Below are 19,887 nucleotides of genomic sequence, written 5' to 3' on the forward strand. Positions count from 1 at the left end.
TTCCACACCTCGCGATCTCCTCGTTAGAGGTTTATACTAGTATATCAGAATTGTTTGGAGTGTTGATGTGTTTAGCTAAATTTGGTTTTATCCTTGTATGAGATTAAGATCTGGCCGAACAAAAACACCGAACGTAATTACACAACAACATCAACAAACAAGTCTATCTAGTATACCACCCACTACACCTCTAGCTACTATTTTACACACATCACCTGACACAATGCCTGACAAAGAAGAGACTCCTCTCTCTGACTTCTATAAAGCCTTGAGCGATAGCCACAAATCTTGCATCGTTCTAGCAGACCCAGTGGGGGATTTCCGAATTCCCCCAAATATTTTTAATTTGTTACCCGTTTTTCATGGATTAGACCATGAAAACCTTATCGGCTACATCGTAGGATTGAACAAGTCCTAACAACATTCCACCATCCTACGGTTGGTGCGGAACAAATTAAACTCGTGGTATTCCCTTTCACCTTAGCCGATAAGGCGGCGTCTTGGTTAACGCCCAAAACGCCTAATTACGTGGACTCGTGGGCTAAACTTGTTCAAATTGTTTATGGAACATTTTACCCCCTAAGGACGGATGAGATGCTTTCCAAGATTCATTTCTTTTCGACAAAATCCTCATGAATCATTTTCAGAGGCTTGGAATCGTTTCACCGATCTCCTTATAGAGTGTCCACATCATAATTTAGCGAAAGACACGTTAGTTCGTGCCTTTTTCAGAGGACTTCTACACCACCATAAAGAAGTCCTAGACATAATGAATGGGGGTAGTTTCTTAAGTAAAGGAGCCTCGGAGGCTTATAAATTTTTAGAGGATCAAACTAAGCGAAATAACAACTGGGGGGTAGTGATGATGTCCACCGCTCCGCTAGTTCTTCTAATACAGTTAAGGCCGCCAATATGTTTGAAATTAAACACGATTCCGAGCTTAAAACTCTAATCGAATCACTCACTAAAAAGGTAGAGGCCATTTCTGTTCAACAAAAGCCAATCCCCGTCATGAATGTAAATTCAAATCCATGTAGTTTTTGTTGGAGCCCTGAGCATCCCGACTCCCACTGTCCTATAGCCTATGAACAGGCTTGTTCCATTAATAGTGAACGTAACGCCCCTTGGAGACAAAATCCCAACTTCGGTTGGAGAAATAACCAACACGTCACACCTCCAGGGTACAATAATCAATATGTTAGGCCAACACAAAGTTTTAACCAAGCTCCACCACGACAAGGACAGGGTCAGGGTAATTTAAATAATTATAACAACCAAGCGCAACCTCGACAAGGTCAAGCACAAAGTCAAGGTATATATAATAATTATAATGCTAATAGAGGTATCGTTCCGGTAAATAATAACTATCAAAATCCACCCATAAATAATTCACGTGAAATAGTTCTAGTCATACCACCCGTGACTACTACACCCACACAACCGGATCGTCTTGACACCTTCATACAAGTGAGCCAAAAACTTTTCCAAACCATGGCTCAATCTAACCAACAGCTTCTACAATCTGTTAATAATTTAACAAAACAGTTGGCCCAAGATAAAGCCCAACCCAAAGGTGTGTTTCTAGGTCACGAAATACCTAATCCTAAAACAACAAATATAGCCTTTGAGGTAACCGATAATACTAGTAATGAATATAAAAATGTAGGTGAGCTAAAGGCCATCACCACTCTCCGTTCTGGCAGAGTGGTTGATAACAAAGTAACTATGCCTATAGTTACCCCACCAGTAGCCCCTACACCTGCTATATTACTAGATACCGAAATAGAAACTGAAGAGCCTACCACTGTAGAGGTACCAGTTACAACACAACCTAAGAAACAGAAAGCCACGGTTAAACATCCAGGTGATACCATTGCTAAATATAAACAGAAACCACCGTTTCCACAAAGATTAGCCGTGTTAACTAGGAATACTAATTATGAGGAGATTAGGGACGTTTTCAAGAATCTAACTATAATCCTTCCTTTCCTCGAAGCTATTAAAAAGCTACCACACCATGCTAAGTTTCTTAAGGAATTGTGTACTACTAGGCGTAAGACCAATATACCAAACGACGCTTTTTTAACAGAACAATTCCCAACTCTATCTGAACATAATGGAATTGTTAAGTACAAGGACCCTGGTCGTCCTACCGTACAATGCACCTTAGGAGATTCTTATACGACGACCGCGTTATTAGACTTGGGGGCTAGTGTTAACTTACTCCCGTTTTATTTGTATAGACAAATAGGTCTAGACGAGATGCAACCCACTAAAATGACATTGCAATTAGCTGATCGGTCTATTAAGTATCCTAAGGGTGTCGTCGAAAATGTTCTGGTAAAAGTTCAGAATTTTTACTATCCAGCTGATTTTGTCATCCTCGACCGCGAAAGTCGATTAACGACTCTGTCCCCGATCATCTTAGGGCGTCCTTTCCTGGCAACTACCAATGCGCTCATTAATTGCCGCGATGGTTCAATGTCCATGTCTTTTGGCCATCTTACTGTTGAAGTCAATGTTTTTAAAACAAAGACACAGTTACCCGATTCGTCTATGGATGGAGAGGTAAACATGATCGAGAGCTTTGCTCGAGATTATTTCAACAACACGTTCCCTGATAATCATATGCCCAAATTTCTTTCCTTTGGAAGTTCAGACTCCAACATTTCCATCCCTACACTAGTCGATACACATATTACGGATGAGGATGAGATAGATGACTTTCTCAAAGATATAGAGGACTATCATAGTAACGAGGATATGACCAATCTAGATGAGCAATTCGATGAGTTTCTTAGAGCAGGTGATAATTCACCCTATCAAGAACTACTTTCCACAACATCCACCTCTACTTCCCTCCTTCCACCCTTTCAAAGGAATCTCGAGTTTGCACTATATCCTTTCGTTTCTTTTGTGCTTCATAATTTTTTAAATCCACCTAGTAAACAAATACTTCAGAAGACAAAAGCATTTGACACCTTCATTTTCAGACTCGAGACAATCCCTACCTACACTATGAATGAGTTTTGTGCTAAACCCACATCCTCATTTTTTCCATGCTTTCCTTCTACAATTTACCCATATCCACCATATTCTCCACAACCATTCACTCTTCCACACTTATTCACTAGGACACCCTCTCGTTCAAAAACGAAAAAAAAAGGTGTATGCTAGGTTAAGTAATAGGGTTATCCAACTTCGCTTTCATATTACTAGGTTGCGTCATAGGAAATCTTGGTGCTTGATTGTGTTTGGATATGTTTTCTGTAATATTTATTTATGGAATGATCCACAACTATTTCGGTTGTTGATATATGATAAACTGCATGTTCATACATATGTTTAGTTAAAGTCTCGAGTATCTGACTATAAACGACTCAACTTTTGTGTTTGGTGCATTTCCTTTCATTTCCATATATTGGTGAGTGCACCATTAAGGTAACCGGGCCCTCCCTATGGAGTGTGTGGCTGAAAGTACCGGATCCTAAGTCCACGTTTAAACATAATTCACGTTTTCCACTCTTGCATGTTTTCTCGGATTTTTTAGTCATGTTTCTCTATGGGGTGAATTATGTCTTTCTTGTTTATTGTTTTCTTTTGAAAATTAAATATATATATATATATATATATATATATATATATATATATATATATTAAAGAATAAACATAGTAATATAGGAAGTCTCGGGAATCTGACTTTAAAAGACCTACTACTAAAAACAAATTTTCTAAGCTCCGTTGTAAAAAATTGTTTGGGGGTGGGGTGTTCGTGTTTCCGTCCTAGAATGTTTATGTCCCATTACAGTTGCTTAGGCCGTGTAATTGTATTACGATTCGGGTTGACATAATCCATGAATTTAGAGTTCAATTGTTCGCATAACGTACGTCATGCACGCACTTCGAGACATTTTCCATATCTCATTCACGGTCGGAATAGAGTGTTTTATGGATCATTGAATTGGAAATTCTTTCCTGATCATTTCCATATCTCATTCACAAAAATCGGACTGAATGTAAGCGGCAATTTTGATTTGAAGTTTACAAAAATCGAAAAAATCACAAATTTCGATTTGGGCTTGGGCCCAACCAGCCAGCGGCAGCGACTTCAGCATTTACCTTACCTTAGCCCAACAGTCGCGATCATCTTCCACAAACCCGCCATTAACGCCAAAGCTTCAAACAAAACCTAAAAAAAAAAAAAAAATAAAAAAAAAAAAAAAAAAAAAATATATATATATATATATATATATATATATATATATATATATATATATATATATATATATATATAAAATAAAAAAAAAACCCTAATTAACCTAAGCCCCCAGTTCAAATCGATTTCAAATCTAATCTAAAAGCTTTCCACCACCACCTCCACCAAATTAAATAAGCAAAACCAACCGAAAATTCCAATTTTGGTGCCGCCACCACCACTCCACCACCACCACCAATTGCTTGCTTCATCGGTCGATTCAAATCCCACCACCACATTCCATTTAAACCCCCACTACATTCCAAACACCAATGGCTCAACAACGCCGAATTTTACCGAGCAAGCTTTTCTTGGCGACCACTTCGCGCCGTTTTTACGGTGACAAAATGATCGATGAGATCGGAATAGCTTGTGGTACTTTCGGCCCGAAAGCCTATTACCACGAGGACTTAGTCCGACGGTTCTACAATACGAGGGAGTTGGAAGGGACTAGGATTTTTGTTGTGGTGGCGAAGAGGAGGAAGGAAGTGACTATTGGCTTGTTGGCTGAGATTTTAGGCATTCCGCCTAGAATCCATCTGGATGTCACGTTGCAGGAGTCCCAACATAATGGGGTAGTGCCATTGATGAACGAGACAGTTACTGAAGGGAACTACAATGCGAGGTCACATTGTGTTCGTCAGGCTTCCCTTAGGACCAACCAGCTGGCTGCAGCTCAGTAGATTGGTCGGAACGTCCTGGGGAAGGAGAAGGTCAGCGACATCGGCCTGAACTACCTCCACATCTTATGGATACTCCAGGAGCAGAAGTACGAGTTCTGCATCTTGGAGTTTTTACTTAGCATGATTAGGGGAGTAGGGAAGTCTGTTGCACCTCTCCCTGTGTTGATAACCAAGATCATGCTGAAGTTGAGAGCAGCTCAGCGTCCCGATAGGGGCGTACATCACCCTACACGAAACCCTCGCATCTATAAGGAGTGTGTCCAACGAGTTTGGAGGTTGGCTGAGGAGAGAGAAGAAGAGGAGGACGGTGGTTATGAGAATGCGGAGGAGGATGGGGGAAACGAGAATGCCTCGGAGGATGTGGAGGATGTGACTTGTTTTGATGCGGATGCCTTGGAGAGGTGTTGGTCAGACGCAGAATGCATGGCTGTGATTCATCGTGGCATGCGTTCGCTCGACACTATCTGCGAAGACCTCCGGACTCGACAGGCAATGATGCATCATAACTTCGAGATCCATACACAGAGAGAGGATGAGAGGTGGGAACAGATGAGGGCCGAGCTAGAAGCTCAGCGCCAGTTTCGGGCCGAGATGCTTACACGATTCCCACCTCACGGGGATTCTCCTTCTGAGGACACACCATCGAGACACGAGCGTCGTCGCCGAAGGACGGATGGTGCTGGCCCATCAGGAGCCTAGGAGCCATCTCCGGACCGTGTACCCTCCGCTACCAGTACCGGAGTGGTTAGGGATAGCATCGTTTGATGTTTCTATGTTTATTTGTAGTTTCATTATTGTCATTTATTTTAATGTAAGTTTTATTTCCGTAATTTGAATTTTGTAGTGAAATGTACTTCGAATGAAATTTTTAATATAATGCTGTTATTTTCATTATGCGTGGTTGTTTAATATTGATCCCACCTTCCCAAATTGTTTAGGGGTGGTTTTATCTATTCCAGCATTATTTTTATATGACCCTCGTCTTAGAATTTATTCTTATGAGTGAAGGTGAAAATATGGCCGTTTAGGCATATCTATGAATAAGTATCATGGTAGGATGAAATATCGATTAAATAGGTAGATTCTATCATAAATTCAACCTAAAAGATACTAGGTTTGATTTAGAATCAAGAAAATGATTTGTTTCCGTTTTGGGTTTGGAAATTTTAGGATTTCCTAAACTAGCCAGAATACTTTTTGGCAACTTCCCGATCCGTTTTAGCAACTTAAAATCTATATAAACTTCATACATTCTACACTCACAACTCACACTACACCTAACCTCCATCACTCACCTTTCACTCCCGCGATTCCCTCGTTTCAGCTCATTTTCCAAGTTTCAAGAACTCCGAAAGCTTTTCGGCTGCAATTTTTTTCTGAATTTTTGTCAGAGCGCACTCACGCCCAAGCTGAGCGTGACCCGCGCTCAAACACTGGAATTCTAAAACTTCAGAAGCAGCGCCCAAGCTAGAAGAGAGCGGCGCCGACTTCCACTGGACCAGAAAAATTCCAGTTTTCTGCAGGTAGTTTCCAGATCATTCGCAGCTATTCGAGAGCATAATTTTGAGATGACATCTCCAACATTGATACCGGAACAGTCTTTCGAAGATTTATTCCAAAGCACTACTTATGGTGCTTGGTTTCGCGAGGCGATCACATACGTTGGTTAGGAGCCGCTTATGGTAAGACCTGATGCACTTTATTCTCCAACACTAGCATCTTATTTTTACGATAACTGCATTTTCTTTGAAAGACCAGATGGAGAACACTTGTTCTCCATCAACATTGATAATGAACCAATGGAAATTACCAGGTTCTTGCTAGCATTTGTTCTTGGACTTGCTATGCCCGCTGGAATACAAGACCCATGGTGTTATTGGGTAGATAATATGTATGTCTACACTTATGAGTTTTGCATGAGTCGTATAATGGGTGGCATTTTCCGTATCGAGGACCAAGGGGACTATAACGCCGCTTTTGGTAGCCCGTCCATGAACATAGGAACTGTTATGTTTTGGATCATGCTAAATATTTTTAGGGGAATGGCGTTTTCTTACGTGAATGATGCCACTTGCGGCGTTTTCCTTGCTTTAGCCACGGGACGTATGTGTCATGACCTTCCCGAACCTTGATGTCTAGTTTAGCTCGATCCCATAGCATGAGGCATAAGTTCCTTCTTATGCCTGTTCTAGTTTCCCGTATAATGTTATGTTTCTTTCCTGTTTTTTGTACACGTTTAACGGATTGGATTACGATCGACACTGTACGACCCACCAATAGTATTATTCGATCCTTCCGCGGTAATGACTTGGCAAGGGTGGAGGATACAACCTCATCGGGGTTGCACCCTACACCCGTCGGACCAAGTGGCTCTTAATAGGTTAGCAATAATAGATGATAAATGGCGGGAAGCCTGGCAAATTATCATGGCATGGCAGGACGCAAAGGAACCTCACTTCTTTATGGAAGAAGAGGATGAGGAAGATAATGAGTAATGTGAGAGATAAGGTAAGTTTTCATTCTAGTTAGTGTCCGCTTATGTCCCAAGCAATTTCATTCTTGTTAACCCCATAATGGGCGAACTTCGTTATAGAGTTAAATCGGTTTTTATTTCCTATATTAGTATGCGTTCTAACTTTGTTTTGCAGATGTTCCTGAATTTCACACGCGTTTCAATGGTATTTTTCCTACCCTCTTTATTTACAATACTTTGAGGACAAAGCATGCTTCTTGTTTGGGGGGGGGGCGGGGGGGCATAGAAACACGTGTAATTAAGGCATCTGTTAGGATATAGATATGTATAATATGCATTTGTTTTCTAGTTAAAATTTCAAAAATTCAAAAATATAAATAAATAAGTTATGTTATACACTTAGGAATAGTGGTATTGTTTTCCTTCTCTATGCTCTTAACAATCTAGAAATCTCACGTAGCTGTTGCATCAGAATAATTGTTAGAAACTTAGGTTAATATGTAGGTAATAATCTTTGCATCTATCTATAAATATATTACATGAGTATTTATGATTGTTAGCAGTAAGTTTCTGAAATCTAGGCTAAAGTATTTATTCTACAAATCCTGTGAGAATATAGCCTAAAGCCTTATATGAGCGAAACATTTGAGAAATGACACAAGGGAGAAGTAAAATCCGGATAGAGAAATCACACGTCCACTTGCTTGATCACTATGCCATATCCTAAGCGAGAATTTAGGCCCTCTTTGGATCGATATAGCCAGAAATTCAAACCTATGAATTATTTTCCGCTAGTCGCCCCTCTGAGCCTTTCTTTAGCCTTTCATAAACCACAAATCCTTTACCCTGTTACAAAACAAAACAAAATAAAAAATTCAACCTACCCAATTTAGATAAGTCTGAAAATAGAATGAGGAAGAACGAAGAAGAGAAAAACTTGTGTAAACAAAGGTTAGTTAATGGCTTCAGAAAATAAAGAAAAGAAGTTTCCATCCAAAGAAAAGAAAAATAGAAATAGAAATAAAATAAAAACTCCAAAAATAGAATAAAAGGGAGTCAAAAGCCAAAGAAAAGAAAAAAATATATATATATGATATATATATATATAGCTAAGGATGGAAACAAAGTATATAAGCAAAAGAAAATAACAAGGTTTTTTCTAAGTTACATAATATGAAGACTCTATTATCTCAGACTTGCCCTTTTTCAATATCCATTTCTTTCCTTCTTAAACCATCTCCTAATCCCCGAAATACCTAATAAAGACCTCTAGCTCAATTAGGAATAAGTTAGTGTGATAGTAAGTGGCAGATGTGTTTGATCGACTCCGGCTTCCTTGTTGTTATTGAGATTTGTAAGGTAAAGTGTGCCCACTACACACTAGAGTAGGGGAACTTGAGTGGAAAAATCAGAGTGTTGTATCGTGACTATTATTGTGAGAACCTACTTAAGGACGCTATCCCGAGTTTCATAAACGAACCTGCTAGGCATTTCATAGTATTACTCATTGTATATATGTTTATTGTAGATGATTGAGTATTATGCATATATTAGCTTAGGTGTCGACTTGATTACTCTATATGCATTGCTAGTGAGAGGTATAGTTAATTTAGAGCATGGATAAGGAAACAATAGTTTTATTTCTTAGTCGTTGTAGTATAGATGAAGTTTGTGAGTACCTTCACTGGAAAACTCTCACGAGGCTATAACTCGTCCACTAGGGAATTCCTAGTGGTTTAAGGCCTTGTTGCATATGGTCAATGCAATCTCACTCAGCGAAACGAGAGTAGTTAGAACTCCATTTTTGGTCACTTATTCTAATTTCTCATCTTTGCTTAAGGACAAGCAAAATGTTGTTTGGGGGTGGTTTGATAAGAGCCAAAACTGTAGTTTTAACCCTGTAATAGACATACTTTTAGACCAATTATGTGAGTAATAATTAAGAGTTAACACTAATTACGTGTTTTTATGCATTTCAGGTTTCAAAGTCCATTAGGTGCATAAATGTGCCACTTTAGCGAGATAAAGAAGCAAAGGTCGGTTACTAAGGAGTTCCGTGATTAAAGGCCAAGATTCAAGAAGACAAAGCCTTTCTAAAGCCCGGTCAAAAGCTGAAAAGTCGACCTTGCGTAAAATGCTTGACACACAAAGTCGTGAGAACTTCCGAAAGCCATATCTTTGGACTCAGACCTCGGAATAGGGCCTACCTTATGTCAAAACGACCAGCTCGGAAAGAGCTTTCCAATGATCTAAGCATTGATCCAATCAGAGGAATAGAAATGGACAAAAAGTCTGTTGAAGACAACTACAGCTGAAGAGGCCTTTTTGGACTGAAAGAATTGGGTTTTGGGCCTGATTCTCTGGCCCAAAACATGGCTCCAAGCCCATGCACGCTTTTTGGATATGAAAAGTATAAAAACAAAAGCTTAGCTCTTTGTTAATGGTAGATTTTTTTAGTAGAGAATAGTAGATTTTTAGGTTGGAAAATAAAGGAGCTTAGAATAGAAAGTAGCCATTAGAATAGCTTCTAGATCTAGATTTAATTGTTTTAATTAAGTTAATTTCAAATCCAATTCTTGTTTTAGATTAAACTATTAGAATCATTACTCTTAATTAGTTTGATTAATAAAATAGCTAGTTGTTAAATTTCGATTCTTGTCATTTACATTTGTGTTAGATCTGATTCATTTATTACTTGTTATTCAATTCTTAGTTATTAATTAGATTTTAATTATTGTTTAATTTAGATTAGTAAATTTCAATTCTTTATATCATGTTCAGTTTAAATTTAATCGAAATGATTAAGGTAATGATTCTCGCTAAACCTCCATTAGAGGGGTTGAGAAGCCTTGATGAAAGCTTGATTCCGACTATCGTAGAATCGTCGTAATTTCCTTTCCACTCTAGAAATGATTAGTTCACCATGAGAATGTGTTTAATCGTTCACATGCTAGTTATGAATTGGTAGGAATGTCATGTGCAATTAGGGATTAGGAAGAACCAATTGTTCTGCGAAGCAGTTCAATTCGGATTACAACGATTCGTTGTTAATAGCATTAAGTCGAGTTGAGGTGGAATCAATCCCCCTCTAACTCCTTATCATCGAATCAACGTAGCATTCCCATAGTTGTTTAGATAGTGGACTAGTGCATCTTGTGGGTAGTTGCATCGTAGTCTAGTTGTCTTTTCGTAAATCTCTCATTAGACTTTAGAGTTAGAATACTTATACTTAGAGAACATTAACATGCGGAAGGACTAGGAGTGGAACGAATCACTCTACTCCACTATATCTCATAGGATTGAGAGTAGAATCTTTGATAAAAATATAGGCAATTAAATTAAGTTTTAGTTTACTTACGTTTTGAGTTCATCGTTCATTTCGTAGGTAAACTATTCAATCATTTGTTTTATCATCCTATGAAGAGGATGAAGATGAGGATGATGCTTAAATGATAGAGATAAGGTAAGTTTTTAGTTTCAGTTAGTGTCTGCTTATGTCCCAAGCAATTTGATTCTTGTTAACTCCATAACGGGTGGAACTCATATAGAGTTGCGTTTGTTTTTCTTTTTCTATATTAGTATGTTTTAACCTTGTTTTGCAGATGTTCCAGAATTTCACATGTTTCCATGGTATTTTTCTACCCTTATTATTTCAATACTTTGAGGACAAAGCATGCTTCTTGTTTGGGGGTGGCATAGAAACACGTATAATTAAGGCATCTGTTAGGATATATATATATGTACAATACGCACTTGTTTTCTAGTAAAAATTCAATAAATTTCAAATTTTCAAAAATATAAATAAAAAGTTTATGCTATACACTTAGGAATATTGATATTGTTTTCTTTCTCTATGCTCTTAATAATCTAGAAGACTCACGTAGCTTTTGCATTAGAATAGTTTTTATAAACTTAGGTTAATATGTAGATAATAATCTTTGCATCTTTCTATAAATATATTGCATGAGTATCTATGATTGTTTGGCACTAAGTTTCTGAAATCTATGCTAGTTATTCTATAAATCCTGTGAGAATATAGCCTAAAGCCGAGTGAAACATTTGAGAAATGGCACAAGGGAGAAGTAAAATCCGGATAGAGAAATCACACGTCCACTTGCTTGATGAATATACCATATCCTACGTGAGAATTTAGGCTCTCTTTGGATCGATATAGCCAGAAATTCAAACCTTATGAAATTATTTTCCGCTAGTCGCCCCTCTAAGCCTTTCTCTAGCCTTTCATAAACCATAATTCCTTTACACTTTTATAAAAACAAAACTAAAAAAAAAAAAAAACAAAAAAAAACAACAACAACAACCTACCCATTTTAGAATGAGTCTTAGAATAGGATGAGTGAAGAAAACTGAAAAGAAAAATTGTGTAAACAAAAATTAGTTAGTTCCTTCAGCATAGAAAAAGAAAAGAAGTTTCCATCCAAAGAAAAGAAAAGAAAAATAAAAATAGAAACAAAATGAAAACTCCAAAAATAGAATAAAATGATCAAAAAGCCAAAATAAAAAGGCTAAAGAAGGAAACAAAGTGTAAAAGCAAAATAACAAGGGTTTCTCTAGTTACGTAATATAAAGACCCTATTAACTCAGACTTGTCCTTTTTGAATATCCATTTCCTTCCTTCTCAAACCATCTCCTAATCCCCGCAACACCTAATAAAGACCTCTAGCTCAATTAGGAATATCTTAGTGTGACAGTAAGTGGCAAATGTGTTTGATCGACTTCGGCTTCCTTGTGTGTCATTGAGATTGTAAGGTAAAGTGTGCCCACTGCATACTAGAGTAGCGAAACTTGAGCGGAAAAATCAGAGTGTTTTTGTCTTGACATTTATGTGAAGACCTACTTAAGGACGTTATTCCAAAGTTTTAGAAACGGACTTGTTAGTGTATTTCATAGTATTACTCATTGTATATATGTTTATTCATAGATGATTGATTATTATGCATATATTAGCTTAGGTTTTGACTTGATTATTATGTATTCATTGCTAGTGAGATATATCGATAATTGTGACATAAATAAGGAAACAATAGTTTTATTTCTTAGTTGTTGTAATATAGATGAAGTTTGTGAGTACCTTCACTGGAAAACTCTCACGAGGCTATAACTCGTCCACTAAGGAATTCCTAGTGGTTTAAGGCCTTGTTGCATATGGTCAATGCAATCGCACTCGGCGAAATGAGATTAGTTAGAACTCCATTTTTGGTCACTTATTCTAATTTCTCATATTTGCTTGAGGACAAGCAAAATGTTATTTGGGGGTGGTTTGGTAAGAGCCCAAAACTGTAGTTTTAACCCTTTAACAATAATACTTTTAGACCAATTATGCGAGTAATAAATAAGAGTTAATCCTGATTACGTGTTTTTATGTATTTCAGGCATTAGAGTCAATTATGTGCAGAAATGTGTCACTTTTGCGAGATAAAGGAGCAAGGGTTGGTTGCTTAGAAGTTATGTGATTAAAGGCCAAGATTCAAGGAGAAAAGCCTTTTTAAAGCTTGGTCAAAACTGAAAAGTCAAAGTCAAGGCGGGTAGAAACAGCGTACAAAAGTCAGCAAAATTTCCAAAGACCGTATCTTTGGACTCAAACTTTGGAATTAAGCCTACCTTATGTCAAAACGACCATCTTGGAAAGAGCTTTCCAATGGTCTAAACCTCGACCCAATCAAAGGAGCAAAAGTGGACTAAAAGTCTATTGTAGTCAAATCTAGCTGAAAAGACCTCTGTGGATTGAAGAAATTAGGTTTTAGGCTTGATTTTCCGGCCCAAAACATGGCTCCTTTGCCTATGCATGAAAAAGTGGATCCGGTATCCTCCTTTGGAAGACACAAGACTTAACTCTTAAGGATGAAGTTGATTAGCTAGACCTAGATGAGAAAATAAATTAGTTAGACTCCATTAATTAGATTTTATTTACTTGTTTTTAATTCAGTTGTTGAATCAATACTCTTTTATTTCATTAGATCAATAAAGTTAGTTTGTTACTTATAATCTAGTTTTAATTATTTAATCACTTAGATCTAATTTCAATCATTTAGTTATTACTCATTTCTTAGTTGTTAATTTAGTTTTGAATTCTTGATTAGATCAATATAGTAAATTTATAATCTTTATATCATGTCTTGCTTAAATTCATATAGAAATAATAGTTTAATGACTCAAGGCTAAAACCTCAATTAGAGGGGTTTGAGGAAGCCTTGATGAAAACTTGATTTTGTTAGCTTAGAAATCGTCGTGATAATCTATTCAATTCTAGAAAGTAATTAGTTCACCATAAGAATGGATTTGATTGCTTCACATGCTAGTTATTATTTGGTAGAGATTTCCATGAATAATTAGGGATTAGAAATACCAGTTTGTTATGCGAAAGCATTGAAATTTGGATTAGGACATTTCTTTGTTAGTTTATTAAGTTCAGTCAAGGTTGAATCAAATTCCCCTAATTCATTATCTATTGTCAAGTTAGTATTTGAATTCCGTCATTTCGTTATTCGCATATTGAGTAGTAGGTTCCCATCATATATTTCTGTCGTTACTCTCATTAACTTTGATAGACTGATAATCGTAGTTAACTTAGAATTCTAAAGAACTAGGAGTGGAACGAATCTTCTATTCCAACTATATTGCAATAACATCGAGAGTAGAAAACTTTGATAATATAAGCGTAAACAAGTTTTAGTTTTACTTGCGTTTGAGTCTCGTTACTTATTCGTAGGTAAAACTATCGTTTTCCCTTTTATCACCTACCACCACTATTTCAATAGTCCTTCTCGATCTCAACCATACATTTGTGTTTGTCATTACACGTGTTAAAGAAGGATCCACTTTCACTATCTATAAATACCTCCCATATGAACTACGCCAGACCTGATTCTTCTCTCCCCCCATAATTGAGAGATAGATATGTAGGCAGTTCGCTCAACAATGAACTTGGTCTTTCCAATATTCAACCCCCCTTCTCCTCCTAATCTTGTATGTAAGGGAAGACTAAAACACTCCTTTATAGTAAGCACATATATTCATCCGGTACCTGACAGCCAATCACGAGGTGACACGTGGAAGATAAACAAGCAACGCATCAGATCAAGCCATAAGCTAAAGTATAAAGCATCACGCATTATACTTGACACCGCTCTACCAACTGAAGATACTTCACCCGGACTACAACTCACGTACTAATGCTTTGTACTTCTAACTGTCTCATCTTTTCTTAGCACATCATTCCATCAAACCAATCGACATACAAACCTTAGCTCCATCAGTGAAAGGCACTAAACTAGGTCTAGGACATTTCCCTATCCGACAAGTATTAAGTACGGACCATCATCATCTACCTCCTCTACATAAGAAGCGACATTGCCTCACCAACTACACTCATCGCTTTCCTACCATATACAGCAACCATACCTCTCCACCAACTACATTGTTCAACCATACTCTCAACCATGACCTATCATTTGTTATTGTCGCACCCAGTTACCATGACCTATATCTTTACTCGTATTCCAGCTCTATTTTGGATCAGCTGCACCCATTAGGTTGCCTACGTGCCCATTTCGGGATCAAGCCGCCATAGTTCACCTTCCCGTTCTCCTTTTCTCCTCCTCCTCTAGCTGCCTCCCCCCTTTCCTTTTATAACTCCCTCTTTAGGTTTACTTCTTGGGGCATAATACGGTCTTGTGCCTATTCTCTGGGCCCAATACATACTATGGTCCTTACATGAATATGGCTAATATATTTGCCCCCTCTCGAGTTCAGCAGTGATGATGACGGGGGACCCGAGAAGTCCTTGAACTTCTTTGTCTCTCTCTTTGAACTCTAGATATCCGTAGTATCCTGAGTCTGTATGCAGCCTTCTTTTCCTCAGGACGTTTCATATTCGTATACTCTGCTACTTGACCGTATGTCTGTAAAGTACTCAGTCCCTATTCTCTTCGTCCGCGTACTCTTGAACTTTACACTCTCATCTTTATTGATTCTGCAACTTTGTTGGCCGCGAATTGTATTATAATCCTCCGCTCATCTTGCTCTTCCTTCATCACTACTATGTTCGCGATGTGTCTCAGCCTATCCATAAGTTTTCCTTCATAGAACTCACTCCCATGTCCGCGAAGTGTCTCACCCTTTCGCTTATCTTTCATAGAACTCAACATTGTATCCGAAAAGGGTCTCATTCCTTTCGCACTTACTCCTAGAACTCAACGTCATGTCCGTGAAGGGTCTCATCCTCTCTATTTCTCTTTTGCAGAACTCAATAGTATAGTTCCCTCTGGATATGTTGCTTGCTCCCAATTACAATTTGGAACTCCGGCTCGCAGAGGGCTCATCCCCCCCCCCACTGTCTCTACTCAGGAGTGGAGTCTGCTGAGGGGCAACTCAGTTTGCCTCCAAGCTCGATTTGGATCTCATGTCCGTGGAGGGCTCATCCCCCTGTTGTCTATGCTCTGGAGTGGAGTCTGATGAGGGGCAGCTCAGTTTCCCCTTAAACTTAATTCGGATCTCATGTCCGCGGAGGGCTTATCCCCCCCCCCCATTGTCTCTGCTCTAGAATGGAGTCTGATGAGGAGCAACTCAGCTTGCCCCCAAGCTTGATTCGGATCTCATGTCCACGGAGGGGCTCACCCCCCCCCCCGTTGTCTATGCTCTGGAGTGGAGTCTGATGAGGGTCAACTCAGTTTGCCCCCAAGCTTGATTCGGATCTCATGTCTGCGGAGGGCTTATCCCCCCATTGTCTATGCTCGGGAGTAGAGTCTGATGAGGGTAACTTATTTTGCCCCCAAGTTTGATTCGAATCTCATGTCTGCAGAGGGCTCATCCCCTCCACTGCCTTGGAGATGTTTGGGGCAACTCAGTTTGCACCCAAGTTAAATTTGGATCTCATCGTCCTCGAAGGGCTCATCCCCTCCACTGCCTAGGAGATGTTGGGGACAGTTCAATTTGCCCCCAAGTTGAATTCGGACCTCATCGTCCACGAAGGGCTTATCCCCTTTGCACTTACTCATGGCACTCGATATCCTGTCTGTAGGAACCGTTATTTTCAGAATCAATATTTCTACAAACTGCAAGAACAACGCGCAGCGGAATTAATGGGTTCTCACGATTTGGATAGAGAACATACCTTTTAGATCTGGTTTTGATAACTCTGAGAATCCAAGCTTTATGAATCCGAATCAACAATCAACCCCTTGCTCTTCTGTTGTATTCCTTTAGAATATATTGGACGTTGTGTGGACAACGATCTACCAATCCCCTTCTTTCTCACAAAGCTAGATCCAATTTTGGATCTATCTTTCCTTGCCTCTTTTTCTAATCTAGTGAATAGTGAATTTTGGCCAGAAAGAGGGTATTCTATTTATAGGCTACAATAGGGACCATGAGGAGAAATTTCGGTTGGGCCTCCTGACGGGCTTGGGCTTCCCATGTTCGCCCAGAACACACGGCCCAAGTCCGTCAACAAATGGCTTATTCCACTAAAGGCCATTGTTGCACTACCGCCCTAATCCCAAATTACGTGTCAGCATTTATGGGCTCCATATTATATGCTCGTTGATCTCCCCGTGTTTAAGATATCGAATATCCGTTGATTAAGTCAAGTTACTGACAACTACATTAATCAACTTCTTATGTCCTTGAGTAGTACCACTCAACCTCATTGTCATGTCGGAATAAATCCACCTGCAGGGTTTACATGACAATCTTTTTGAGCTCCTCAAGGGGACATCATCAACCAGACTTCTTGCGGGACACGTATTCCTTCTATAATCAACATCACACCTTACATACAATGTCATTACCCAATCCATCGAGTTTGTTGATTCACAAATGAATCTCACTCATTGATGATTTAAAGCAATATACAATGCATGTAAGTGCCCGTTATTATATCCGGATTAGGAGGACAAGCATCCATAATAACAGAGGCATTTGTTCTCTTATATAGTCAGTATAAAGAGAAACAACCTCACTTTGTCCTGTTCAATACACACAAAGTGTACTAGTATAATCCTATAGTAAAGATAGACTAATACCAGATTATACTACAACCGTACTAATGGTTTGTCCAAATCCATCTAGGCTGTAAACGATTACTTATACTTTATAAGGTACTGATGATATGATCTTCTGTGTGTCCACACCATATCATCTACAACATAAATTATTAGACACATGCATATAACTAATAACATATATAATATGCATAACATTTGCCCATATGATTCTCATTCAAAATATAAAGAATTAGAGTTAATACAAAAGTAATTCTTTTAGTATATAACCCTATCAATCTCCCACTTATACTCAAAGCATTGCTTTTTAGTATACTACTAACAAATCTCCCACTTATACTTAAAACTATGCTGCCAAGCATCTGATTCCCATCCCCTCAACATTCCTGTCAAGGGGTCAGCTAGGTTATCATCTGATGTTATCTTGGTAACATAAACATCTCCTCTTTTCTAGGTGATACTTGCGCTCAATGTGTTTACTTGCTTACAAGAAGTTCCGGACCTAAAATTGTTTCTTTGGCTGCCTCAATGGCTACCACATATTCAGCTTCCATGGTGGAGTCAGACAAGCATTTTTGCTTAACACTCCTCCATACTATGGCTCCACCTCACAAGGTAAACACACAACCGACTTACTCTTGTCCCTATCTGACCCTTCAACACCCTCCACACCGAGAAGTAGTAAGCTATGATAGTGTGGAAGTTTACCATTCTACATTCGTGGAAATACTTTTGGAGTTCACGATAGTGTAGACTGTATACCCTAAGGGAACCAAACTATCTGCATGGTATACTACATTTGCCCATGGTATGCATAACATTTGCCTATATGATTCTCATTCAAAATATAAAGAATTAGAGTTAATACAAAAGTAATGCTTTTAGTATATAACCCTATCAATGTCCGCAAAGGGCCTCATCCCATCCACCGTGACGCTCTGTGAAACTCTACATCATGTTCACGAAGGGCTTCATCTCCCCGCTCTCTGGCTTAGAGACAGCTCCTTTTGCCCCAAGCTTGATTCAGACACTGCAGTCCACAAAGGGCTCATCTCCCCCGTTCTCTGGCTTAGAGGCAGCTCATTTTGCCCCAAGCTTGATTCGAACACTGCGGTTCACGAAGGGTTCATCCCCCCCATTCTCTGGCTTCGAGGCAACTCATTTTGCCCCAAGCTTGATTCGGACACTGCAGTCCATAAAGGGCTCATTCCCCCATTCTCTGGCTTAGAGGCAGCTCATTCTGCCCCAACCTTGATTCGGACACTGCGGTCCATGAAGGGCTCATTCCTACATTCTCTGGCTTAAAGGCAACTCATTCTACCCAAAGCTTGATTCGGACTGCGGTCCACGAAGGGCTTATCCTCCCCTCGTTCTCTGGCTTAGATATAGCTCATTTTGCTCCAAGCTTGATTCAGACACTGTGGTCCACGAAGGGCTCATCCCCCACGTTCTCTGGCTTCGAGGCAACTTATTTTGCCTTAAGCTTGATCCGGACACTGCGGTCCACGATTGGCTCATCCCCCCCGTTCTCTGGCTTCAAGGCAACTCATTTTGCCCCAAACTTGATTTGGACACTGCGGTCCCCTGATAAGAGCCCAAAACTGTAGTTTTAACCCTTTAACAATAATACTTTTAGACCAATTATGCGAGTAATAAATAAGAGTTAATGCTAATTACGTATTTTTATGTATTTTAGGCATTGAAGTCAATTATGTGCAGAAATGTGCCAATTTGGCGATAGAAAGGAGCAAAGGGTTGATTGCTAAGAAGTTCTGGGATTAAAGGCCAAGACGGGCAGAAACAGCACACAAAAGTCAGCAGAACTTCCGAAGATCGTATCTTTGAACTCAGGCCTTGGAATTGGGCGTACCTTATGTCAAAACGACCAGCTCGGAAAGAGCTTTCCAATGGTTTAAACCTTGACCCAATTAGAGGAGCAAAAGTGGACGAAAATCCTATTGAAATCAAAGTCAACTGGAAAGGGCCCTGTGGACTGAAGAAATTGGGCTTTGGGCTTGATTTTCCGGCCCAAAACATGGACCCTCAGCCCATGGACGAAAATGTGGATCTGGTATCCTCCATTTCCACACACAAGACTTAGCTCTTAAGTATCAATTAGCTTAGGGTAGAAAGTTGTCATTAGAGTATCCATTAAAAAAGCTTTGTTCTAGATCTAGTTTTTGGATTTAATTAATTAGTTTCCATTCCATTAATTAGTTTTATTCCTTGTTTTAGATTAGTTATTTGAATCATTGGATATCATTCATTAGATAAATAAAATAGTTAGTTCTTGTTAAATTCAATTTTGTTATTTATTGAATTACTTAGATCTAAATTCAGTTATTATTGTTATTCAATTCTTAGTTGTTAATTTAGATTTCAATTATTGTTTAGTTAAATTCAATAAAGGTAGAATTTTTATATTATGTCTTATTCAATTTCATTTGGAAATGATAG

General features: G+C 38.7%; 1 pseudogene; it reads right to left on the bottom strand.

Annotated features, from left to right (window-relative positions):
- Positions 1-604: 604 nt before the first annotated feature.
- Positions 605-699, bottom strand: LOC147493778 (small nucleolar RNA R71; annotated as a pseudogene).
- Positions 700-19,887: the final 19,188 nt, after the last annotated feature.

This window comes from Coptis chinensis, chromosome 6 (genome assembly GCF_015680905.1).
Source record: "Coptis chinensis isolate HL-2020 chromosome 6, ASM1568090v1, whole genome shotgun sequence".
NCBI classification, from domain to species: domain Eukaryota; kingdom Viridiplantae; phylum Streptophyta; class Magnoliopsida; order Ranunculales; family Ranunculaceae; genus Coptis; species Coptis chinensis.